The 27,399-nt window shown below is 38.8% G+C and overlaps 1 long non-coding RNA gene across 1 annotated transcript; it reads left to right on the forward strand.

Moving 5' to 3' along the window:
* Positions 1-13,741: 13,741 nt before the first annotated feature.
* On the forward strand, positions 13,742-14,893 carry LOC148976907 (uncharacterized). Its single transcript, XR_016145844.1, has 2 exons — positions 13,742-14,199; positions 14,733-14,893. It is a non-coding gene; the product is annotated as an uncharacterized LOC148976907 (long non-coding RNA).
* Positions 14,894-27,399: the final 12,506 nt, after the last annotated feature.

A 27,399-nucleotide genomic window follows, 5' to 3' on the forward strand; every position in this document is an offset into this window, starting at 1 on the left:
TTTCTTTGATTCTCGTTGTGATGTCCTTCAGGGGGATCAAGCCTCAACCCACCCCAGGATCCACACAGTATATATGAGTGTTTCACTCCTCCAATGTCGGCCCACTCCTCCCTGTAGATCTGTCTCATCTCGGCTTCAATGACTGTTTTTGTGAAGATCTTCAGAAACGTCCTTCCTTTGTGATGTGATGCGCCAAGCTTCAGTGAACTCTAATTGTAAGGCCAGTTTATTGTTGGTGTCACTCTGCTAAATCTCATGGATCTTTTGGTCCCAGCATCCTTGAAGGAGTTTAGAGACGCCACACCGATTCTTTGACTTTCACTTGCTCTTTTCATATTTTAGCCCCCTTCTCAGGGCACAGTGTGCACTGCAGTGAGGAGGACACTTGCCCTGCTTTAACGAAACACAGACAGCTGGTGCCAGGAACACCATTGTGATTATTGATTGGATCAACAAAGACACACACAAGCTTTCATTCACATGCACCATGCTGTCATGAGTTGGATGCCCTGGCAGTGATAAAATGGACCTGGCTTTTAGGTGTCAGGTGACCGTATTCTAAGCCAATCAAACCCAGTAAACCTACACCGGACAAGCCTGTGGAGAATGGATGCATTTACCCATAATGTATTATTGTTTTTTTTGCCCCTTGAAGCACAGAAAACTACGGGTAACGCCATGTACAGTGGTGTGAATAAGTGTTGGCACTCATGCTAAAGTTGCCTAAAAAGAGGAATAAAAAATCATCTTTTGGATATTGATCTTAATGCCTTAATTAGAAAAATGAGGAAAACTCCAACCTTTAAGGACACCAATTTTCTTTCTGAATGAATAATGTATCATAAATAAATAAATGTTTTTCCTTAAAATACAGGGTGCATAAGTCATGGCTAGGGTTGGGTATCATTTGAATTTGAACGATTCTGATTCCGATTCCGATTCCTTGTTTCGATTCCGGTTCCTAACGATTCTCGATTCTGATTCTTTTAAGAGGCAGGGTCAAAAAAGTTTAGCTAACCTTGCTAAATACTCCTTCTGTAAAAATACTCCTTTTGTCACAAATTTTGCATTTTGCCGAGATTTCGTTATTTTTAGAAAAGTGAAGCCACACTTTGGATCGCCGACGTAAGGTACTCATGTTCGACTCTCGTGGTTATGCCAACACTTCCGGTAGACGCTTCTTCGTTGGTGTTGTTCAGCGGTTTCTTCTTCCGCTCGGCGGACTGTGAATATCGAAACTAGGAATCGAAATTTTAACTTTTGAACGATTCCGGGAAAAACGAAAAGTTAGTCTCGGTTCCAATCGATACTCGATTCTCGATACCCAACCCAAGTCATTGCCCCCCTATGTTAAATTCCCATAGAGTCAGGCAGATTTTTATTTTTAAAAGCAAGTTATTTCATGGATCCAGGATAATATGCATCCTGATAAAGTTCCCTTGGCCTTTGGGATTAAAATATCCCCACATCATCACACACCTTCCACCAAACCTAGAGATTGGCATGGGGTTATTTCAGTTAGCCTAATAGCTGGTTTGATTTGCATTGAAAGTTGATCTTAAGGAAATAACCCCATGCCAATCTCTAGGTGTGGTGGAAGGTGTGTGATGATGTGGGGATATTTTAATTCCAAAGGCCAAGGGAACTTTATCAGGATGCATATCCGTCTTTATTTCCGTTTCGTCGCCCGTCTATGGCGTCATATAACCTTTGAATCCTCTATTTTCTCTAACTTCCTTGCGGAACCCGGCGAAACCGCCAAACACAAAGGGGAACACTGGACTACCGCCAATAAAGAAAAGAAAATGACGAAGAAAAAAAAGTAGTACGTATTTTTATGTGTGTAAATCACATGAGCGCTCACTCTTAACAGACACAGTGCTGCTCGCGCATAAAGCGCTCCCCATTCACAGTAACCGGGTCGTCTCATTCAAAACTGATTCAAATCAGCCAACTGTTGCTGTTAGCGAGCCGCGCACATTGAATACTCATATGAGTCAGGCTGCAACTGTACGTGCCCTCTTCAGCGCGCTCATGCTTACTAAATAAACGCCTCACCTCCGGCGCCGCGCACTCACTACAGTCATTCCCTTTAGCCTTTAGCACATAGTGGATGCATAGCGCAAACCCAGTCAAACGTTTGTGCAATCTTATGTGCTTTATAATCTGGTGCGCCCTATATATGAAAAATTTTCTAAAATAGCTAATTCATTGAAGGAGCGTGATAAAAATATTTATATTCGTCTGTATTATAGTTATGGACCACGATTACGCTTTGCCTGCACGTTCTACTGCTACAGCCAGCTCAGTAAAGCTCAAACGTACGGGTGAAAAATATGACCCCAGAAGGGTTTGGGACAGGAGAAAAAGCATGACACAGGTAAACATTGGGGTTGCATTTAAAGCTTCTTGACAAACTAAATCTACAGAGAGATGCCGTATATACGTATATTTTGTGAAACGATGATGTCATGCCATGAGCTGAGCTGGTTGTCATTGACAGCGACAACAACTCCCGTGAGCCCACGCTCTTTCCCGACGTCATCAAAGTACGTCTTTTGTTATTATTTTAAATGAGTGACCCCTGGTGGTCAAAAATCGCATACTGTACGTTAAAAGAAATGCAATACAATGAGTAACGTTTACCACCCCATGGTCAATGTCTTTTGTCTATTGATATCATTGAAATGTCATTTTAACATTTGTGACCCATGCTGGCAAAGAGCTAAATGTGAAAAATGCTTATGTTTTCACAAAAATGAGTGATCCCAAATCTAGCAATCCCAATCCTCCAAATATCAATTAAACACCTAAAAGTATCGTTATTTATAGGGCTGGGCAAAAAAAATCGATTTTTCGATTAATCGTTTTTTAAAATGTGTTCGATTCAAAATCGATTCTTAACGGCCACGAATCGATTTTTTCCATATAAAGGGCTCACAGACGCGGTGCTGCATCTTCTCGTCTCTCTGCACTTGGCAAGCGCCAAGCGCTGCAGCTGTCGATACACACACGCGTTCAGGAGTCGGGACATGACGGAATATTCACTTAACAATCGGGCCAGCATTGCATCGTAACCTATGATCGTAACTAACGTTTATCATTTTCACGTCTTTTTGTGTTTTACAAGCAATGTTAACCATCCCATGCTCGCGCACTCTCAGAGATGTCTTTCACTGCCTCACAAACAGCTCGCCAGAAACAAAATTTTTGTCCCTGGATTATATCACTTTAACAGTTAAAACACGCAACATTATGTCAAAACTCGTCGGTAATGTCTTAAATTAGCATTAAACGCGTGTGACAGAAAGTTAATGAAGTATGGATTCGCGCACTAGTTCTTAAAGTGAACGCAGCCATTTGTGTCAGTCATTAATTCTGTTGTCATAACAACAGAATATAGTATTAATTGTAAGCAATCAGAATTAAAAGCCTTTGTATTTAATTCAGTCTGGACTACAAAGACTATCCAGTGTTATTTTACATTGGATTACTTTATTCAGTTTCTGTAGTATTTCTGACATAACAAAAAAACTACCCCAAATTAATTTGTGTCTTTATTCTATTGTATTTATTTGTGCTACTTTTTTCAATTTAATTCAAAGATTGAAATCAAGCTTCCATACATAAACTCTTAAAACAAAAAACAAAAATAAACAAAAAAATTACATTACCATTTAGGTAAGATCAATGTAAAAAAAATGTCTAAATATTTATATATTTATTTATCTATATCTATCTTAAACATAAAATAACATGATACTGTTTGATCAAGCTGTGCGACTGTTCTGACTTTTTTTGCATATTGCATCAAAATCCTGTTTATTCTCTGTATGCATTTAGTGTACCTAAAATAAAAAGAGTTTTATATACAGGTTTATGGCTCTTAATTTCTTTGTATTAATTAACCACTAGTAAACTTATGTCCACTGTTCTTTTTTTATAAATATAGGATTTGTATTACATATTTAACATTATAGTCGAATCGAGAATCAAATCAGGAATCGAGAATCGAAATCGAAAATTGAATCGAGAATCGAAATCGAATCGAACTGAGAGCTTGTGAATCGAAATCGAATCGAAATTGAAATGTGAATCGATACCCAGCCCTAGTTATTTATACATTTTGTGAGAGGAGCAAATTGAAAATTGCTGTTTTTCTCTGCTTGCTACTAAAAATATTCACAGCAAACTCTCAATGACAAGAGTCTTAACTAATGAAATGTGATTTTCAAACTCATCCCGACAGAATTACAGTATTTCGAAATATTTGTCTTGGTGAAAATTCATGCAACGTTTCCTCAAAGCTGACTGACTCTATCTACTTCAAGCATGTGCAGCTCAAAACATCATTTTTATTTATTTATAATGAGAATGTGTTAATGTGTTTGTTCGAGTCACATTTGTATGTTAAATAATTTCCTGGTTTGTCTCATTTTTTGTTCTTCCGCAGCAATGCAATTATTTTGTGTTTAATTACAAAATGTCTGACATGCCTTGCATTTTACGTACAAGATTTCAAAACCTATTCCAGGCATGCTCACTGATCCGCTAAATTAAAGGTGAATCTACATTACAGTGCAATGTGCAACGCAAGGACAGATCGATGTGCATGCTAAGAGTTAACTCACGCTGGTTGAAGATTCATGAAAGTTGTTTTTAATATTTGTTGGCCAAATATTTGAATTGTTACATAAAGACGTGTAAAAGTACAACAAGTGCAATACATTTATCACTTTACTAGTCAGTTTAATGCATTTGTTTAAATAAATGTTGGGTTTGACATAAAATGGTGCTACTACTATTCATTTACTTCTATTTATTCATAATGCTGCATGTCTGATTTAACCTTTATACATTTTTGTTGTTGTATTTATATACGTGTGCACTGGACGCATCCTTACCAAAAGCAGTTCCAATAAAGCCTTTCTGATTCCAAAGTTACACGACATGCTTTCCAGAGAAGAGTTTAACTGCAGCTTGGGTGAATAGTCACAAACAGACATTGATTGCTGCGAAGTTCTCCTTACATAAAAAGCTTGAAAGTGGTGCATAATCATGCGAGCCACAATTGCAGCCTGCCATTATGAAATATCCATAATTACCTCACCGTGGAGAGGGTGTGAGTTTTGATTTCCTTTGTCTTCAGGCAATGCTTTGCAAATGGTTGTGTTCTTTTCGGACCCGTGGTTTGGTTCGACGAAATGAGAAATAACAAAAGCTTTTTTGAAAAGGAAATGTTCCAGAGGGAATAAACACTGTGATTTTCTCTACTTTCTACATCCCATTTCTGAATCCTGGGCAAAAACAATGCATGGCTGATGAAAGACAAGCACAAGGCTTAACATCTTTAGATTCTTTGTCTTTCTAATGACTGGAATTTATGAAGACTTGTGATTCACCTGAAACAATAAAGTATGCACAATTTTCATTGAGAGAGCAAAATTAGCATCACGCTTTGGAGAATGCTCAGGTTCACAGCTTGTTTGACTGACTTTGTGTGTCGTTTAATGCCCACAATGGCAGCAATGACAACATTATTTTTTTTGTGATGGCAGGACAAGAGTGATTATGAAGGGCAGTGAACATCATCTGTCTGTTCTTCACCCATCTCAGTTCACAGTAAACACTTTCCAGGTGCTCCAGGAGTTTGGGTCAATTATAAATAACACAAACTTCACTTTATTTTTACATTGATTTGACACATGTCTTAAGAATAAGATATAGCATTTCACCAGTTTTGGAATAAAAATCCAATTAAAAACGGTTGTTGACAACTGCTTTTTCTCCAAAATAAAAATTGTCCAGATTATTGTCAAACTATGCTGACATAACATCTCATTCAGTGTGATAATAATTGGCATTCAGCTCTTCTTGTAGTTGTAGCACTTATACAGCTGTCATGCCAACCTCTAAGAGAACATATTATTTCAGAAGCTCAGGAATATAGTCTTGCTGATTACAACAACTGAATGAAAGTGCAAAGCATCCTATATTGAACATTTCTTGCCGTAATGGCTCCACAAACAGAGAAGAAAGGACAAAGGTGGACACACAACAAAACATCTTTCTTTCTTTCACAAACACCATAAAAATGTCAGGTTTACCGTTATTGTTACTGTAGCCGACACCAATGGTTCTTGCATGCAAAGCAATCGTATGGCTTCACAAAAGTTGATGACTTTATTTCGATGGTCCACTTTAGACATCCTATATGTAACTTTGGTAACACTTTAGAATACGGTTCCTTCGTTAATGAATAACTACACAAGAACCAATGAGTAACACAATATTAACAATCTAGTAACTATAATTAACTAACAAGAAACTCTGATTAATGAACTAGTAAGTAATAGCGCACAGACGAAAGTGGTAGTTCACTATTAAGTAATCAATAACTACTATTTTTTTTAATACTTCCCAGAGAACTAGTGAAAAAGTTTATTAACAATCTAGTAACTACTATTAACTAAAAGAAACTCTCATTAACGAATTAGTAAGTAATAGCTCACAGATGAACGTGTTACTAGATACTTCTGTGGGAATTACTAATTATTTGGATCCGTATTATAAAGTGAAGATCATTGGAACTAGTAATGACTCAAGTGTTACTACATGATCTAGTCATTATTTGTGCAACCGTTTTTTGGTGAACTTTAGTATACTTTTAGAAAATGTCTTTAGTAACACTCGAGTCATTACAGAAAGAACCTAGTAGCACTTTCATCTGTGAGCTATTACTTACAAATTCGTTAATAAGAATTTCTTTTAATTAATAGTTACAAGTAGTTATTATTAATAAAATTTTTCAGTAGTTCTCTGGGAAGTATTAAAAAAATAGTAGTTATTGATTAGTTAATAGTGAACTACCAACACTATCTCACGACCAATTCGTATAAATTCGACGCATGATTAAAAAGTGTCTAATTCGTACTAATTCGTACGACCTCACTCGTACTAATTCGTACGATTTGTCTAAACCCACGTGATGGTTAGGTTTAGGGGCGAGGTCAGGGGTAGGTCATTTGTACGAATTCATACGAATTGGCCAATTCGTAAAGTATGTACGATTTAGCAAAATCATATTAATTTGTACGAGTGAGGTCGTATGAATTGTTACGAATTAGCCACTTTTTAATCATTCGTCGAATTCGTACGACTTGGTCGTGAGATCGGGTTGGAACTACCACTTTCATCTGTGCGCTATTACTTACTAGTTCATTAATCAGAGTTTCTTGTTAGTTAATAATAGTTACTAGATTGTTAATATTGTGTTACTCATTAGTTCTTTTGTAGTTAATCATTAACGAAGGAACCGTATTCTAAAGTGTTACCGTAACTTTGCAACTACATGTCAACTAGCAGTCATTAGAGTATTAGTAGACTGTCTAATATCTGATTAACCCAACAGATATTCTACTGCCTTTACTTTGATACTACATGTCAACTTATTCTAACACTAACCCTATAGTGTATACTAATACTCTGAGAGTTAGTAGACATGTAGTTGCAAATTAAAGTAGTTCACATTAAAAAAAAAACACTTTTGCTGATAATTTACTCATCCCCATGTCATCCAAGGTATCAATGTCTTTCTTTCTTCAGAATTTTCTCCATATAATGGACTTCAATGAACCAAACGGTTCAAGGTCCAAAAGACAGTTTCAGTGCAAACTCATTCCAAAAATAAATAAATAAGTTTAAGTTTTATAAGCTCAAATGCTCACCTTGCTCTGTTCTGTGATGCACATTTGTGACTCTCTTGTTCGAACTCGTTCATCAAAATGAAAAAATTTTTTCCGTGTCATTTGGTTCATTCAACGAATAAAATGAACGAGTTGACTCGGGAAAAGATTCGTTCATTTTGATGAACGAGTTCGAATATAGGAGAGTCACGAACGCGCAAAAATCCTGGAATGTTTTCCTCAAAAACCTTAATTTCCTTTTCGACTGAAGAAGAATAGACATGGACATCTTGAATGACATGGGGATGAGTAAATTATCAGCAAAAGCTTTTTTTAAAAGTGAACTACTCCTTAGTTGACATGTAGTTCCAAAGTGACTTGTTTAGTAGATTGTCTAGAGTGGACAATCAAAGTAAAGTCTGACTGAAAGGTTTTATGATGAGTAAATAAGAACATTTTTAATAAAGTTAACTCTTTATTAAAGAGTTAATAAACCTTCCTTTAACTCTGAAACGTTCTCAAAAGCAAACACATAATGCAACAGATGAGTCAGACTGTTGGTGCAATATACAATGACTTTCCCAAGTTTCCCAAAAAATGCAAACAAATCTAACTGACCCTTCGCTAAGCCCCGCCCTCCCAAGTTACTGTTGCTACGCCTGTCAAGCTTTCACGCTTGGCACGTCTATTACAGTGTGTATGCACCGGTGTCAGACATTCCCAAGGAGATAATTACTCATTTTGGTGAAATATCAGAGAGAGCCAGACATATGCCTAGTGGAAACTTGGCATAAAACAGGCGATCACTCAGTACTCAATGAAGCTTGCCCTCAGGGTTGTGTCTATATGGAAAAATCACGCAGCTCTGGACGTGGGGGTGGTTTGGCCGTAATCTATCGGGATGAACTGAAACTCCCTCCCTTGCCACTCCCCGATCTGACCTCAATGGAATGTTTAGCCTTCAAATGCAAACCTCCATATTCCATGACAGTGCTTCTTGTATACCGTCCCCCCAAACCACACTCCTCATTTCTCCCTGAAATACATGACCTACTTACATCATTTTGTTCCATGTCAAGCAGGATTGTTATTCTTGGTGATTTTAATATTCATATTGACAAACCCTCCTGTCATCTTGCAACAGAGTTCATGAGTCTGATCGATTGTCTTGGTCTCCATCAACATGTAAAGGTTCCTACTCACACCAAGGGCCACACCTTAGATCTTGTCATTACTGACACGGCCCCTATAAACAACCTGGTGGTGAAAGATCTGGGAAAACCCTACTTCCTTTACTGTAGACCTTCAGTCTAATATAAACTGCCCAGTCTCTACGACAGTGGACGGACTAGTGGATCACTACAATACATCATTGAGCAGTATTTTTGACCGCCATGCCCCTGTCAGGACACGGGAAGTCAACTTCGAACGCTCCGCACCCTGGTTCACTCAGGAACTACGGGAAATGAAAACTAAGGGCCGAATCCTGGAACGACGCTGTAAACAGACTGGTCTAACTGTTCACAATCTTGCATTCCGTGACCATCAAAAGGCTTATCTTAAGTCCTTGAAGGGTGCACGTGCAAAATTTTATTCCAACCTCATCAATAAGAACACTGGAAATTCAAAACAGCTCTTTTCTACAGTAAGAAATCTCCTGAACCCGAAATCATCTATATCCACTGAGGCCACAGTGGAGCGATGCAACAGCTTCATGGACTTCTTTAGATCCAAAGTCAATAACATCCGCACTTCATTATCCGGCTCTTCATCACTGTTTCCATCCTCCTCCAACCCCTTGTCTGATGGATTGATGACACTTCCGTACTTCACTGAGGTCCAGCAGAGCCATGTTGAGGAAATCATCAATAAAATGAAGCCGTCCGCCTGCATCTTGGATCCCATCCCGACTGTCCTGCTCAAGTCACTCATTCCCACTGTCAGCCCAATCATCACTGACTTTATTAACCTTTCACTAAAAACAGGCGTTGTTCCACCTGCCCTTAAAGCTGCTGTCATTCGTCCGATACTGAAGAAACCAACCCTTGACCCAGAGGTCCTGGGAAACTACAGACCAATCTCCAACCTCACCTTCCTGTCAAAGGTTCTTGAGAAGGAAGTTGCCTTTCAGCTTCACAACCATCTAGAACACAATAACTTATATGAGGTTTTTCAATCAGGTTTTCGTTCGGCCCAGAGCACCGAAACAGCTCTGCTAAGGGTGACAAATGACCTTCTCATGGCAGCTGACTCAGGATCACCATCACTGCTCATCTTACTCGACCTAACAGCGGCATTCGACACGGTCGATCATACCATCCTTCAGGACCGCCTCCATAATATAGTTGGACTATCAGGAACAGCATTGCAGTGGTTTAAGTCGTACCTCTCTGGCAGGACTGAACGAGTCATTTTGGGAGAATGTGAGTCCAGACCGTTCCCTGTTACGTGTGGTGTTCCGCAAGGGTCGGTTCTTGGCCCTATCCTTTTTATCCTATACCTGCTTCCCCTTGGTTCTGTCATCAGCAGACATGGTCTATCCTTTCATTGTTATGCAGATGATTTGCAACTTTATATTAAAACTCCTCCAAGCTCCTCCGCAATTCTGTCGCAACTCAACACTTGTCTACTGGAGATAAAGGAATGGCTGGCAAGCAACTTCCTCCAGCTAAACTCCGGTAAAACAGAGGCATTACTTGTTGGAACCCCACACCAGATTCACTCCTCTCCCGTATCTCAACTCATTCTGGACAACCAAGCCATCAATTTCTCCTCCACAGTTACAAACCTTGGGGTTAGGTTTGACCCCCAGCTGACCTTCAACGAACACATAAAATATATTTGCAAAACCTCCTTCAACCATCTTCGCAATATCTCCAAGCTACGTCCTCTTTTAACCTTTTCGGATGCAGAGAAACTTGTCCATGCTTTTATTTCCACCAGGTTGGATTAGTGTAACGGGCTCTTCACTGGAATCTCTGCCAGAAACATGCAGAAGCTACAATACATCCAAAATAGCGCTGCCAGAGTCCTCATGAGAGTCAGAAAATATGACCACATAACTCCCATCCTACACTCACTCCACTGGCTCCCTGTTGCATTCCGGATCGATTTCAAAATTCTGCTATACACACACAAATGTATCACTGGACATGCACCACCATACTTACAAGAACTCACCACCCTGAAATCCTCCTCCCGCACTCTCAGATCATCAGGTCACCTGCTTCTTCAGTCCCCGACTACCAGACTCCGTACCATGGGGGACCGAGCTTTCTGCTCAGCTGCACCCCGGCTTTGGAACCACCTCCCGAGTGATCTGAGAGAAGTACAGAGCCTGGACGCCTTTAAGGCAGAACTGAAGACTTTTTTATTTAGAAAGGCTTTTATATGCTGATTGTCTTATTGTTTTATTGTTTTTAGTATCCTGTAGCTATTATTATTGTACTTTTTATGTAGCACTTTGGGATTCTTTGGAATGAAAAGTGCATTATAAATAAAATCTATTATTATTATTATATTGATGACATGTTCAACCCTAAGTATGAATCATCATCATCATAAAAAAAGAAGAAAAAACAGCGCTTAATCGTGTGTCGATATTTTAATATGGCTTCCAAAAATTGATTTGTACCTTTTGATAGTTAAGCTGGACAGTTCTCAATAAGTACCTTCAGTAATGGTTAGTTTATTTTTAAGATGGGGCATGATGCTCCTGTGTCTGGAATCTGGATAGTTTGAAGATGACAAAGCACTGACCACAGCTAATAAATGTCAACATCAGCCTTTTCTGTGTTGTTCAGTCGCTCTCACTTCCCTCACAACATCGTGTCGCTGAAGTGCTCATCCTTCCTGTAAAGATAACTGATTGTGGTACGATAATTGCTTGCAAAGAGGCCAAGGGCCTTAGTGTACTTTCAAAACCTTCAAACGGCTACAATCCAAGCTTTTATTCCAACTTCTGTATAATCAAACAGCCAGGCATACGTTGAATTGTGACAGATTTCTTGGACATATCCTCTTCCTCTAAACTCTCCCTTGTTCCAGTGCAATTGGACCCTTTCAATGGCCAATCAGCAGGCTGAGGGTTCGTGATTTGGCATGGTGTCAGTAAACGGACTAGAGAATACTTCACAAGCCATCTCATTTTCCTCATTGTCCTCTATTTGTCTTATGCAGAGAGCCAGACGCATTTATAATGATCAAAGATGCATCTTATTTGCTGTTAAACTTGGCTGCTTGTCTTCTTAAATGTTCATAGACACGCTGTGAATGACCTTCATCACCCTAATGTTCTGTCGCTTTGGCTGTTTGCTCAGTCGTTCTTGTCAAGCTTTATTGTCATTACATGGGAGAGATATGGCATTTGTCCTTGGTACAAAATCAAACAGCTGATATAACTGGGCACTAGGCAGTATAATTGAATACAAGACAAGTGCAAGTTAAATACATTGCACACTCTAAAAAGAAATGTAAAAGTGCACCTATTATGTTTTTTAATACTTTCACGTCGTGTGTAGAGTTGTTTGTAAAAGGTCTGCTAAGTTTTAAAATCAAAGTGCACAAAAATAAAAGGTCTTGTCTTCTAAAATAAAGAATCAATTCTGAACTGTCAAAATCTGACACATTTCCACACATGCCTACGTTACAATGTAATTCATTTGCATAATGCCAGCTTGATCTTCCTTGGCTTCCCGCAAACAACGTCTACTTTTCCCCGCCCAGAAACTGAGACCGGAAGAGTTTGGTTCCTGTTGTCGACATGTCGAGAAGAAGCTGTTTTCAGCGCTGCAAATCCACTTCGCTGCATTTCCAAAAGATGAGGACTCGGCTAGAATTGATATGGAAAATAATGACGCTATTGGTATCCCTGTGTATATACAAGTGTTGAGGTAGATCCGGAGCTGAAATTCAGATGTGATGTTAGTCGTTTCATTTCAGACACACTCTGTGAGTGGTCAACCAATCACAACAGACTGGGCCGTCTGACCAATCAGAGTAGCGTGGGCTTGCGGGTTTTGAGAAGCTGATTGAAACAAAACACTTTGAAAAATTTGGTGATGTGCAATGCATATTATGTAAATTAACGTTATTTTTTTTTTCTTGGGTGCATGTAAATATATTGTAGGAGTCTCTACATACAGAAATAGCCTAATAGGGGCACTTTAAATAAATGCACATTTTACGTATTTTTTAGTAAATAGAAAACTGTTTAATGCTGTTATGTTTTAAATTTACGTAAAAGAGTTTTGTGTTTTTACCCATGTACCAATATGTTCAATGACTGCACTAATGTCAGTGACAAAATAGCTTCAGTTAAAAGCAAGTTTACATGTCAAAAAAGTTACATTTAGCATGCTAATTTGAACAGAAATATATGAGATTAATCAGATTAATCTTTGTAAACCACTCAGATATGTTCAAATTAGTTGAATCAACTTAATTCACTTATAAAACTGTAAAATTAATAAGTTCCTTCATGTAGTTTGTTGGTTGAAAATAACTTGAAATGATTGATGCAATGTCACAGTTGTGTTTCTGTCTGAGTCTTGGGGCCCTATTTTAACGATCTGAAACGCCAACGCATTCTCACCCCAAGGCGTCACCTTTGACCAATAATTCTTGTACAGGAGTCAGGACCATTCAGCGCTTACTTGTACTCATCTAAAGATTTATTTGCCCTCAGTTTCTCTTTACGATCGGTTTCTCTATAAGGTAGGTGTAGAAGTCAGGCCACTCACCCGAGGTAACGTTAATCCTGTCAGGTCGTCCATGCATTGAGTGAGCTTGTGAAAAATAACTTTTGGAAATGACAATCATGGTCCTGGACACTGAGTGACCTTACACATTAAGATAAAATCGGATTTTCTCCAGTCATTGTTTAAAAACAAGCTAACAATACTTGCTAACTAGCGTTAGTGAAGTGGCCAGAGCGATCGCTCTGCCTCCACCTAAGCTCCGCCCACATGAAAACGTCACCATGTTTACCAACTGAAAAGGGGTCTATAAATACAAAATTAAGGATTATTTTTTGGCTTCAGATCTCAAGGAAAGAATGGCTGCGTTCCAAACCGCATACTTCCCTACTATTTAGTATGGGAAAAAGAGTAGGCGAGCAAAAAAGTATGAATGAATCCAAAAGAGTAGGCGAGAATTACCTGGGTGACGTAGTAATTGTCGCGAGATTCGGACTTAAGTGCGTTCCAATATGCCTACTTTCTTACTATATAGTAGGCGAAAACAGTACGTGAAGGAAGCAGTACGTTCCAAACATCAGTTTTCATAAAAAGAGTAGGCGAGAAGTTCCCGGATGGCTTACTGCTTCCGCCCAGATTTTTGAGTGCTTTTCCACGGCTACTCATGATACTCATCTATCCCAGGAGGCCACGCGAGAGGATACGTCAATGCACATAGCTTGCAAACTGCCAATAAAAATCACAGAAGAAGAAGAAGAAGAAGAGATGATACGTCAATATCAACATCGCGGAGATAAGCGACGCGGGGGTTTTCAAATGTGAGTAAATACGGTTTAAATCGTATGTGTTAAACTACTATAGAGTAAACGTTTTAACTGTTGAACGTCTAAAGGAGTTAGACAGTATAGTATAGTTGTGATTTTGCTGTGAACACATGTTTTATTATGTATAGCTAACAGGGGAGCTCCAGTAACCGTAAAGTTACGTTTCCAACGTGTATTTAGCTACATAACCATACATCTTAAATACGCTTATTTAAAATGTCTATTTAGATCAGGAAGGAAAATATTGTATAAGTATTGCAGGTGAGCACATCCCAACATGAAAAATACATGTGTGTGCTATTATGTAGGATAATTCTGTTGTCAACACTGCTTACATTAGACAAATTATGTGCTGTCAATAAAAACATCTATAAAGTAACTAAACATGATATATATTTAATTTGTCCCTTATTGGTGTTGATATATTGAGGAACATTTAAGTTGGATTAAAAGTGAGTTAACACATCAACCTCAACATGTAAATGCAGTGTTGAGCTCGTAATGTGAATCTTGTCTGTATGTTACAGGGACAGGAGAACACGCGTGTTTATCAGGTGGAGAGAGGCTCATGATGCTGAATGCTGTCATCAAAGAATAGGAACCGCTGTGTTGAGTCGGCAGTAGGGTTTGGGGTTCAGTGCCTGTAAATACATGCTTGTAGTTTGAATAAAGCTGTTTCATGTGTTGACTTGTATATGCATTTGTTTATTGTGATGGTTACTTTTATTTGTTCTTTTACTCATTTATTCATGTTTCTTATTGTTGTCAGTATATAAAATGTAATTAATTTATGCATTAATTCATCGATTGACTGACAATTGAGATGTTTCACTGCATTTAGCAATATAAATGAATTCATGCATTACTGTCATATTACAAAACAAATTACATTTTGCTTGTTTTATTAAATTATATTTTTAGTATATAAAAAGTTATACAAGTATTGGTCAGCATTTAATATTATTATTTTGTTTAAGTTTTGGGGTGGGCTAACAATGAAATTCATTCTGAGGTAATATTAATTTTTTAAGCAGTGATACTTACATTTTTTGAGTATAAAATCAACAGTTTTCTCCAAAAGAGATCTTCAAGCAGCTGCCCGTCTCCTTTTTGCACACATTACAAACGCTGTTCTAGGTTGTGCTGTGAAGTTACTGATGTTATGAAGTGCTAGAGCACCTGTCGCTCATATAATTTAAACTTATTATATGCAAGATCATGGAAAGATACTATAGTTTATGTAACAATCATAGTGACAAAACAGAAAATATAAAGATCATTGGTTTGTGTACATCATAATATGACATAAAATTATATTTATACACAGGAAATAAGAACAATAAAAAAGGCTAAATATCTTCATTAGCCTATAGTTCTTTATAATACATAAAAAAGTTGTTGTTATATCTGAGGGATGAAACGAGGTAAATTCATGAAGAAAAAGAGGAGAAACTTTTTGGGTATAAAATAAAGAAATTAACAACATAATCAAGAGATGATGATTTTGGGGTTTCTTAATAAAAAAAAATATCGTTAGAATAACACTGTTGTTCACATTAGTAGGGTTTAAAATATAACAACTTAAATCAACCCTAAATGTATTCACAAAATAAATAGGCAGCTGTTTCTTCAACAATACCACAACAAAATGAGCAAGTTTCATCAATATCAAGATATTTATAGGTAGATTAATTAAACGTATCGTTCATATTTTTTTTATTGCATGAAGGTGTTGCGCTTCTGATAACGCGTAGAAGGTCACATGATAACGTCAACATGGCAGATGTCCGGTTCGCATTCATACTCAACGAGATTTGGCTATAAAGTACCTACTCTTTTAGCGCTCGATGAGTAAGTACTTATTGAAATTAAGTACCTACTCATTGAGTATGCGGTTTGGAACGCAGCCAATGACTTTAACTGTAGCGTAAGCAACTTAAGCAATCCTCGTTCCCTCTTCTAGAGAGAACTGAGGTAACATTAGGTAACCGAGTATATTTCTTTTCCATTCAATCAATATTATTGAGCTTCTCTGCTCTATTAAAAATGTCCTGTTAAATTTACAGTAAAAACAGCAGCTGTGGTTGTCATACATTGTTTCAACTATTACAGGATGGCATACTGCATGGTGCCTGTATATTTGACCACTTATGATTATCAAAGTTCATCGCAAGCCTGTCCTTAAAACATGTAGAATACACAAATATAGATGGTGCACAGAGCGACTGACACAAACTCCATTAGGGTGAGACAAGACACATAATGCAATAAACATGACCTAAATAACTACATTTTAAAACAAAACACACTACTACATTACTGAGTAAATCCAGTTCAGACAGTTCAGTGATGATATACGGGATGATTTCGGTGCTTTTCTCTTTTAGCAGTGAGATAGGCCAGACAGGGGTGTGAGAGTGTGCTGCTGATGAGGTGATTTAGTAATCAGACGAGAGGGATAGTCTGGTGAGTCCCAGACATTAGCCGACTGAAATCACCAGTTCCAGTTTGATTGTTTGACTTCTACTCAACTTCCAGAATTCGGGGTGCAAAGGTTTTCATCAGTATGCCTTGGAAAAGTCTTGTCAGCGATATACCATGCTACCAACAAAGTGGACCAAACTTTCTTTCAATATTTATCAGTCTGTGTCTTCATGAATTTGGGATGAGTAAGTAGACCTGAGTGACTTTAGAACTAGGAGAGATGATGCTGGAGGTGTTGCTAACAACTGACTGCAGTGCGACTAGGGTTGGGTATCGTTTGAATTTGAACGATTCTGATTCCGATTCCGATTCCTTGTTTCGATTCCGGTTCCTAACGATTCTCGATTCCGATTCTTTTAAGAGGCAGGGTCAAAAAAGTTTAGCTAACCTTGCTAACCAACGGTCTTTCTGAAGGAAATAATCCTTTCTGAAGGAAATACTCCTGTCACAAATACTCCTTTTGTCACAAATTTAGCATTTTGCCGAGATTTCGTTATTTTTAGAAAAGTGAAGCCATACTTTGGACCGCTGACGTAAGCTACTAATGTTCGACTCGCGCGGTTATGCCAACACTTCCGGTAGACGCTTCTTCGTTGGTGTTGTTCAGCGGTTTCTTCTTCTGCTCGGCGGACTGTGAATATCGAAACTAGGAATCGAAAGTTTAACTTTTGAACGATTCCGGGAAAAACGAAAAGTTAGTCCCGGTTCCAATCGATACTCGATTCTCGATACCCAACCCTAAGTGCGACATGCGAGTCGTTGATTCAAATGCAGAGGGACGTGTTGAAGATCATGCTGAACTGAAGAATATGTGAGACAGGGCTGGATAGATTACTTGCATAGTTCATTGCTGAATGCAAATATTCAGTATATAATATGCCCCTAATAAAACCCTTTATAACATGAAATATTGGTAACACTTTATTTTGGTAGTCCGCTTTAGACATTCTACTAACTATAAGTAACTTTGCAACTACATGTCAACTAACTGTCAGTAGAAAATTAGTAGATTGTCTTCTTAATATCTTTTGAGATATTCTACTGACTATTGCCCCATTTACACTGCATGGTTCAAGTGACCCAAATCCGTTTTTTTCCTCTCATGTGGCACAGATCGGATATAACCGGTGTAAGCAGGAAAAAAAAAAACGCATGGATTCCGATTTTCTCAGATCGGATTCAGGCCTCACTCATATGTGGGAATAAATCGGAATGGGATACGTGCATTTGCGTGTACCATTTAAGCAGAGAAATCGGATATTCCCCAGTAAACGCGAGTCGTACGTCATTAAAAAAATGACCTCAACTCAGATGGACACCACCAACTGAGATCACATGACTTATTATATGTGCGATGGATGGAGGAAGAAGGATACACACAGTGGAGCATGTTTCATGTCTTTTGAGTTTTTGGGGCGAAGAGACAGGGTTGTAACAGAAATAATTTCACGAGATATGGGGAGGCACGGTTTTAAACACTTGTGGCCACAGTGCCAATAAGGGCTCTCCTCTTTTTTTCCGTCTTACGAGACCAATGTTTTGATGACTTTTGAAAATATTGCGGAAAGCAAAACACTGAATCATTTTATACGCATCTGCATTGTATTTATAGCTTCCTTTTCCGGGTCAGAACGTCTACATTTGGTAGGTTCATAGTGTATAGTGTACATGCAAAAATCGAATACGAGTCACTTTTAAAAGATGATGTAAGCGGGTCGTCAAAAAAAAAAAGGGATATAGTCAGAAAATCGGATTTGAGCATCAAGACCTGCAGTGTAAATGCAGTCTAAAAGTAACTTGGCAAATACAAGTCAAATTATTTTACTAAAAAAAAAAACATAACATCTAACCATAACCTAACAGTCTACTACAGTCTACTAATACTCTAATGAGAGTTAGGTATGAGAGTTAGTTGACGTAGTTGCAAATTTACTTATAGTTAGTAGAAGGTCTAAAGTGGACCATTGGAATATAGTGGAACCGAAATGTTTTATTTGTTTATGGTGTGCTGCTTCCCAATTTTCTGTGTACAGTATAATTATAGCTGCCTGTGTAATAATAATAATAAAATCAGACACAGAATAGCTTTATTTGTGAAGGAAAATGTAGAAGATAAATAAGAACTATGATGATAATCAATAAATATTAAGTGATAATTTGATGATTAAAAAAAGTCAAGTATTTTAAAAACACAATATAAACTGATTAGAAGCATTTAATTTTTGGAATTTGATTATATAATCCAGATTACAAATAATTGTTTACTTACTGATGGTGGGTATTCTATGGAAGATTGATTCCACCATGCACTAATAACTTTATTTCTGGAAATCCAAGTTTATATCTATGTACTATATATATAGGGGTTGGACAATGAAACACTGGCCAATGTTGGAGGTTTCACATCTATATGCCTGGCGGCCAATCTTCAGAGTGAAGCACGGGTGGATCAGTGATGGTTTGAGCTCCAATATCATGACAATCCTGATTGTATTTGATGGACACGACACTGCCGAGGACTACCAAACCCTTCTGGAGGATCATGAACCGTGTATCAGCATGATCATGCACCAACACACACAGCAAGACTTGTGACAGAAGGGTTTGATGAAGATGAAAGTGACGTTGAACATGCACAGTCACCAGATCTAAATATTATTGAGGTGTTTTGGAGGAGCGAGTCCACCAGCATCATATAGTGACCTGGACACTGTTCTGGAAGAGGAACGGCTCATAATCCCTCTGGTCACTGTGAAGGACTTCTATCTGTCATTCCCAAGATGAATTGGTGCTGTATTTGGATGCAAAATAAGGCCCTCACCATACTAACAAATTATTGTGTTGTAAAACCAGGTGTTTCGGTTTCATTGTCCAACCCCTGTATATATATATATATATATATATATACAGTGTAAAAACACAACTTACTGTTTTTTGGTCATAGGTTTCTACAGAGCCCATATCCGTGGAGAAAAATATATATATATTTGTCAATGCTGCTAATGCAAACAAATGCACTTATTATTTTTCCTCCTATCTCATATTTTTTTTGTATATCCCCATAAGGCTCTGTAGATTTCAGAATGTGGAGGATGTATAATTTTTTTTTTCTCTAATTGATAACTGAAGCTTGCTAATAAATTGATCTTGCACAGTGTTTGAGTGTGCGGCTTCTATATTTTTTTATTATTCCTCTAATTGATAAAAAATAAGTCAAATGCAAATCAAACAATGACAGTTTATGTATTCATAAGATTTATAAACTGTCAATTGTTATAAGGACATGAACATCAAACCAGCAAATATAATGCGTGTACTAAAATATGGAAATAACTGTGGACAATTTAAGCGAAGGTCCTGCTCATCCCTCCTATAATCACCCCAGAGGAAGACACCCGGGAACAGGAGCACTCCTGGAAGTGTGATAAAGCACACCTGAAGCTAATAGCACCTCATGACCACTACCGTACAGACAGCAGGATCCTCTGAGTGTCCAAGCTGTGAACACCTGGAGACAAACCAATGCAGATATAACATTAAAATGCCAGTGCCACATAACACCATATTTCAGCTTTGAAACGTTGTGTTCATTCTTGTAATTTTGTGAGTTTTTTTCTCTCACATTTATTAATATTGGTCAAAGATGGGCTACAATTCTCTGAAAATAATGATTTGTGTTGTTACTATTATGAGGCCGCTACTATAAAATGCATGTATCACAATCATGTCTCACTTCCTTTTCACAACAACAGTAAAATGGATGACTAACATATCTTAGGAACTTTTGTTTAAAGTGAATAACAATTCGCTTTAATGTAGTACATCACAGAACATGCTGCACTTGTTCTCTCTCTCTCTCTGTTTCTTTCACAGGAAAGTGGTCTCCATTGTTTCTGCTTGTGCACCTACATGATTCATGAGCCATCTGTCGTGTTTAATATTCCTCACACCTCAGAGAGGATGTGCCCGTCTGGCATGCTGTGCCACACCGTGTGACCACTGTTTTGGCATGGCGAAGTCCTCTCTAATTAAATTAAACTACTCACAACTGCTACCTAGTGACTGGGTGTCCACACATAAAACATGAAACATGATTTATGCTTTGAGAGAAAATCCAGTAACACCATTGCTAAATATTGGATTAAGAAAGTTTTCCTCTTGGATGTATGAGAAGCAGCTTCAAGGTTTTCATTTGTTCATTAATTTATTTATGAGTAATGATTCACAGGTTTGAATGAATTTAAAGGGTGATGACAGTATTTTCACACAAAAATTACATTTCTATCACCACCCTCGCGTACCAAGTCGTTCATTTGACCTGTTTATCATATTTATACCATAAAATTAAAGTGAAAAGGGACTTTACTAACAAAAACAAGCTTTAAACAAAACAAAAGCACAAGTGAAATTAAATTTACATTTCTTGAACAATGCTTTGGACTTTAATGAATCCAGCCTCCATTCACAATGGTCATTATACAAAAAAAGTTATATTCGCAAAGGGATATCCGCACAAGCCATAAATTGTGCTGTTGCAAACACTCACTTCGCCACAATGGAGAGTATACTATATCCTATATTGTGCACTATGTGCTATTTACTATATTGGAAATAGTAAACAGCAATGAGTGAACATATAACTGATTTCAGCATTGGATTTCACAGAGTCTGTTTTAAATGACGAGACAGACTATAAATTTAATATGTGTTCATGCCCCACTTTCAAACTCTCCCATAGGCATATGAGAACCACTGCACTTAGGGAATTCTCAAATTACTGATGGCAGGTAGACCAAGGATGAAAATATGTTTGTGACTTAACTTAAATATGAAGTCTCGTCCACAAAACTGGATTGCAGGTGGTTAGTGAATAAAGTGCAAGTATTTGTGCTGTCATATCACACGCAAAACTGTTTAGCGAATTCCCCCTTTCGTGTCAGGATCTAAAATAGAGATGGGGGGGATTGGGAGTGTCCAAAAATAACAATACAGCAACATTGGCCGGCAACAGCCTATGACGTCACTACCGGTGCGAACAGAGTATACAAGGGCAACCGTAGAACACATCAACAACTTATTTTTGTCTGAAGGAGATGTAGGCAGGTATACCCAAATCATGGCAGCAAGACGCAGTGTCTCGTTCCCTTTCTCAGGGAACCATGGTTACATTCCTAACCCGAGAAGTTCCCTTTTGAATGGGAACTTGCTGGGAACTACTAGGATGCTTATGGGGAACAAATACACACTCCGTCATGCTGAGAGAATGAATATCGTAACAGCTGACACAAAGTCTATGACTTGACGGAGTCACAGTTCCCTGTCCTAGAGGGTACGCACCAGCTGTTATCGTGACTCTATTCTGACTCAGACCAGAAACCCTGGCTACACACCGCGTGGGCAGAACTCAGGACCTGGCATTCATCTGAATACCTTCAAGGGAATATGGCAATGGATAAGGAATTTCCCGTCTGTCGATTCAGGGGAAAATATACCACTGACGAGTGGAGGTATCAAGAAAACCACTATCAACCATCAAGAAGACTCGCAGAGACTCAACAACCTGATATAGAATCTAAGAGGAATTCTAAGAATGGAGGCCTCAGCAGGATGACTCTCTAAGCGAGAGGAGGCCTAACAATGTTCTGATTACCAAGGAGGCCTGACAACTCGATACTGCTATCCAAGTGGAGCTCTGGGCAGTGGAGGCCACAGAAGGATGACTCTCTAGAACGAGAGGAAGCCTAGCAACACCAGTATGAGCTCAGTATGATGACCTTCTGTTACGACCCTTGGCTCAAGGGAAGCAACAAAAACAAGGGACACACGCAAAACCAATTCTAGGCTCAAAAATGATGTTTATTTAACTACGAATGAGAAGACAAAAACAAAATAATGAAATGAAAACAGTTCAAGAAAATAAAAGTGTTTCTGTAGTTATCAGCAAAATCAGTGTGTTGAGCACGGTGCATGGTTGAAAGTGTAATGCAATGTTGAGGTTTAAAATGTGAATGCAAAAAGCAACAAAATACAACGCAAGCAAACACCAATGCAAAGTCCGAAACCAAAAGCCCTCTCCCTTGGTTCAGATGGTGGTCTTTTAAGCGTCTAATGTCACAGGTGTTTCCAGTATTGAGGCAATTAGGCAATTTGATGCAATTAGTGGGCTCAGGTACCAACGGCAATGCTCAAGACCAACAGCAGGGGTCGTCACACCTTCTGTTCGAGAGGAAGGCTAACTACACTCTACGCTAAAAGACCATAATGCCAAGAAGGCTCGCAGGGAACAGTACAACTTGGTCACGCATCGCAATCTGAGCTCTGGGGAATGGAGGTCTCAGGATGAGGACTCTCTAAATTGAGAGGAAACCTAGAAATGCTTCCTTAAAGGTAGTTTTGCCAAGTAGGCTCACAGAGAGCCATACAGACCAACCAATTCAGACTGAGCTCTAAGAACAGAGACCTCAACAAGACGACCCTCTAAAACGGACCCTCTACTAAGGAGGGTCACCAAGAGCCTGACTACTCGAGACTGCTATCCAGGGGGAGCTCTGGGGAGCGGACACCTCAGCAGAACGACTCTCAAGCGAGAGGACGCCTGACAACACTCCACCTTAAAGACAGTTCCACCAAGGAGGCTCACAGAGATCCAAACCATTCTATGTCATTGTCTATTGTGGAATGATACTGAAGAAAGAACGTGCTCATTTCAGGGAGTGGAGGACCTTGCCCATAATGGGGAAGGTACTATTCCATGCTCATCCTCAATGGGAGCTAACAGGTAAGGCTAACTACAACCATTGTAAAACCTGTATCATAATATCATTTGTTCTGTAGACTCCAGCACTCTCAGAGTTGCCATACAATAGGAGGGGTTCGCTCAAAGCAAACAAACCACTTCCTGTTGGAGACCAGAAGAGCTCTGAGTCTTCCTTGGTCAGGAGATCACAAAATAGTATAAGGGGCTAGGCAAAGTCCTAGCCGTACAATTCTAAATGCTCAACTGGGACTCCAGGAACAAACCCAGCTCTCTCAAAGGGAGTCGGGAAGCCTACTATTAAGGGTTCCACTAACACTTAACCATAAAGACGTTGCCATCAAGGGAAGCCAATTGAGTGCTAGCTGCGACCACTCTGAAACAAATGTCTACATAGGATCTCAAGACTCGAGACCCTGCTTTGACTGGGTTTGACTGAAGAGCAGAACCGGGTCGGGTCAAACCTGAGGAAAAATGGGCTCTCTAGACTCCAACACTCATGAAGGTGCCTACAACCGGGAAGGGTTCGCAAAACGAGTTCCAGAGATCACCACAACCCTGTGGTGGAAGATCTAAAAACAACACCTGCCTGCACTCCCTCTGCATCTAAAATCACAGAATCCGGCCTCAAACATTAGTAATAGCAGAACGGAAAGGAATATACAGTAACCACCTCCTGATTGAGCCTGACTGCCGCTATGGCGTCCACTGGATCCGAACTGCGGGGCACAGGCTCTCAATTCTTATCTCTGTTTCAGAGAGAATCAAACAATAAAGGAGCTTATCACATTGGCCGCATCATAAAGAGCAATTTCAACTCCTTCAAGAGACTCTATCACTAATCAGTCAAGAATCATGCGTAGAACAGTCACAAACACATCACTGCGAGTGCTATCGACTCCCTCAAGAGTTGAACGTGCTCTTGTAGACGCTAACTACTTTCCCTCAGGTGAGGACAAAGAGGTAGAAGCTAATTACTTGTCTCTTTCGGTAAGTCTTGCGAATGCTAACGGATACTATTTTTTAAATTTAAAAATAGTCTAGTAAATTATAATGTCTACATTAAACTATTTTTAAAAGAAAAAATTGGCTCACGTAAATGAATGTTAACAAATGGAATCTTGGAATCAAATGGAAATTTACCAAGCAAATAATAAGGCAAAAACTCTTAAAATAAAACAAATCTCTCTATAAGACAGTTTATGTTTACAAATGAAATGAGTCATTAAAATGAAATCATTAAAAATATGCATACAATCATGGGCACCAGTCACTGAGCAGATGTGATCACTGAGGGTTTGATTTTGAGAAGTCAGGTAAGAACATCTGTATGCCCTCAGCACATTCAGTTTGGCCATAGACTTAAGCATCTGGCGAGCATGTAAACAGACTTAAAATTGATGGGCCCACCTGTGCGTTGTCATCGTATGATTCCCAAGAATGTTTCAGCTGCCAACACACCTCTGGTTGAGAGCTTAGCTAACAGAATGTCAAGCTTTTCTAGAGAATGGTAAAATCACCATCTTTTACAATAAACATCCTTTTCGGGTTTGTTAAAGATACACGTTCAAATGTTTTGACTGACTTAGTAACTATACGATATGGGAGAAGACAAAAGTATATTCCTCCAGAATATATTTGAGCCTTTCAAAATGAAACTGAACTGCAGTTGAAGAAAGCCCACCGGGAGGTTAACCATCTAAAAGAAAGACAATCTTTATTATAGATATCTACTGCTCGATATGAGAGTTGACCCTTCTGCTTCTCGTCAACTTGCTGTACATCTGGATGACGTCCAATTGATCTGAAAGAGCCTTTTATGAGCACCGGTATGATGAGGATACCTCAGTCTGTCTATATCCTGCACAGTGCAGGAGGGATTTGTAGCACAACGAAGAGAGAATGTTGCACGCAATGCATCTGTGAGCTCATGAAATCTTTTCCATGATGATTTGGTGGTGATCTCAGGTGTATTGATGACATGTTGACATTAAGATGCATCATTTATTAGCATGCACTCCAGTGACATGCACTGAATTTGAATCTGTTTTTGGATGTGATTGTAAGGGCGGATTATTAGGGCAAACATGCTCCCTGTTCAGAGCTCTGACAGGTTTATAAGGGCAGCATTCCCATCAACCCCTTCTGTCTCTGTTGCTCAGATGGAGCCTGCAGGAATAAGGTGCTCATGCACTGCAGAATTGCCGCCTGTAGCACCCAATGAGTCTACGAATAAACCTAGAGGTGAGAAATAACCTCCAGTCATCCCATCACCCTGTTTATTATTCATCTATTTCTCAGCCAGCGTGCTGACACACAGAAAAGCCCTTGACACTTCATTGAGCTGGTCTCCTACAAGTTTCCAATCTACACCACCTCCGCCAGAAGAAGCCAAGATCTTACCTGTCAACTTTTGTTTTGTCATCAAAGGTATTGATCAGAGTGCTGTCTATGCCACGTGACAAATAACAGGCCTAATCCTGTGTGATGGCTGGTTAACATTCTCTCTGTGCTGCTGTCCAATAAGGCTAGAGATTTGATTAGACAGCAGCACTGACGAGGAGAAAAAGTCAAGCCCAATTGTCTAGACATCCCTGAAGAGGTACAAACCTGTGATACTAACATTATAAATCCCAAGATTTAACATTTCTATCCTGATGGGGTCGGTCTCTTCCAGGATGACATTGATAGGACAACGAAGGTTCAATGAATGGTGTGATGAGTATAAATGTTGTGTTTACATGTTTTAGCGGGATTTTATTGCTATATAAAGTATATATTCTATCCCCAAGCCCTAAACCTACCAATCACAGAAAACTTTCTGCATTTTTGAATTTTCAAAACAAATCACTTAGTATGATTTATAGGCTGTCTTCCTCATGAGTCCCACAAAATCAAAAATGTTGTCCCGTTTTCAGACAAATCTTTAAAAAACAAACAAACAAAAAAAATCATTGGTGTTTGAGAAGCGTTGCTAAAAGTTCTGGCCAGACATGCACAGTGGGTTAAATGCATTTCTCATGGTGTGACACACTGGGTGTGTGGACATTCACAGAGCTTTCTAAAGCTAAATAAAGATTAGACAGAAGTGCTCATTATTGGTAAAGACACAAAAACAAGTATTGCTTCATATACTTGACTCTTTTTCACTAAACAGCAGTACGAAACTCTAGACTTTAGGAATCATGCTTGAGAGTGAGGTTTAGTAATGTTAGTAAAACGACATGTGTGCTATTTTGATAGATCAGTCTTTTCATGGGTCACCGTCATAGGAAATATGGAGCTGATACTTCAGAGGCCCAAACTGAATAAAAGATGCTGATATTTATACGGCCAAAAATTAAGATTACATTCTGATAGCTTCCAATGGAAAGCAATGAGATCTTTATAACAGTATGAGACTACTCAGAAAAAATGCTTATAATATTTGTTGTCACTCTATATCTCCCAATAATGTGTCTTGGTAAGAAAATACATATTTGAGAAAATACATAACCAGCTATACATACACATACATAACCATAATGTTTTTAACTCCAGCGGTTCTGGTGGATTTCCGTGGGAGATTCGAGCATGTCTTTGCGTCATTACGTCACATCTGTACGCACACATCTGCACACACACATCGGTACACATAAAGAACTAGTCTCGGTTGGTAGGTAATGAGTGTGAGGATGTTTGAGGTAGAGATTTATAGCCTTTTCTCACATCACTTGATATAATTAAACGTATCAATTTGATGACGGATCCAGAAAGGTTCAAACGACAATCACCAGTGACAACAGATTCACCCTCTGGAAAATGCAGAAGACTTCGTTCGGACTTCAGAGCGACTACAGAAAAAAAGAGACTGCAACCGGCCCATGCGAAAACAAGGATAATATCGTAAGGACAGTCACGTTGTTAACATTAGCAATTTGAGAACAAAGTATAATTTACAAGGTTTTGCGTGATAT

This window comes from Pimephales promelas, chromosome 12, assembly GCF_988280905.1.
Source record: "Pimephales promelas chromosome 12, fPimPro1.hap1.1, whole genome shotgun sequence".
In the NCBI taxonomy this organism is placed as follows: Eukaryota; Metazoa; Chordata; class Actinopteri; order Cypriniformes; family Leuciscidae; genus Pimephales; species Pimephales promelas.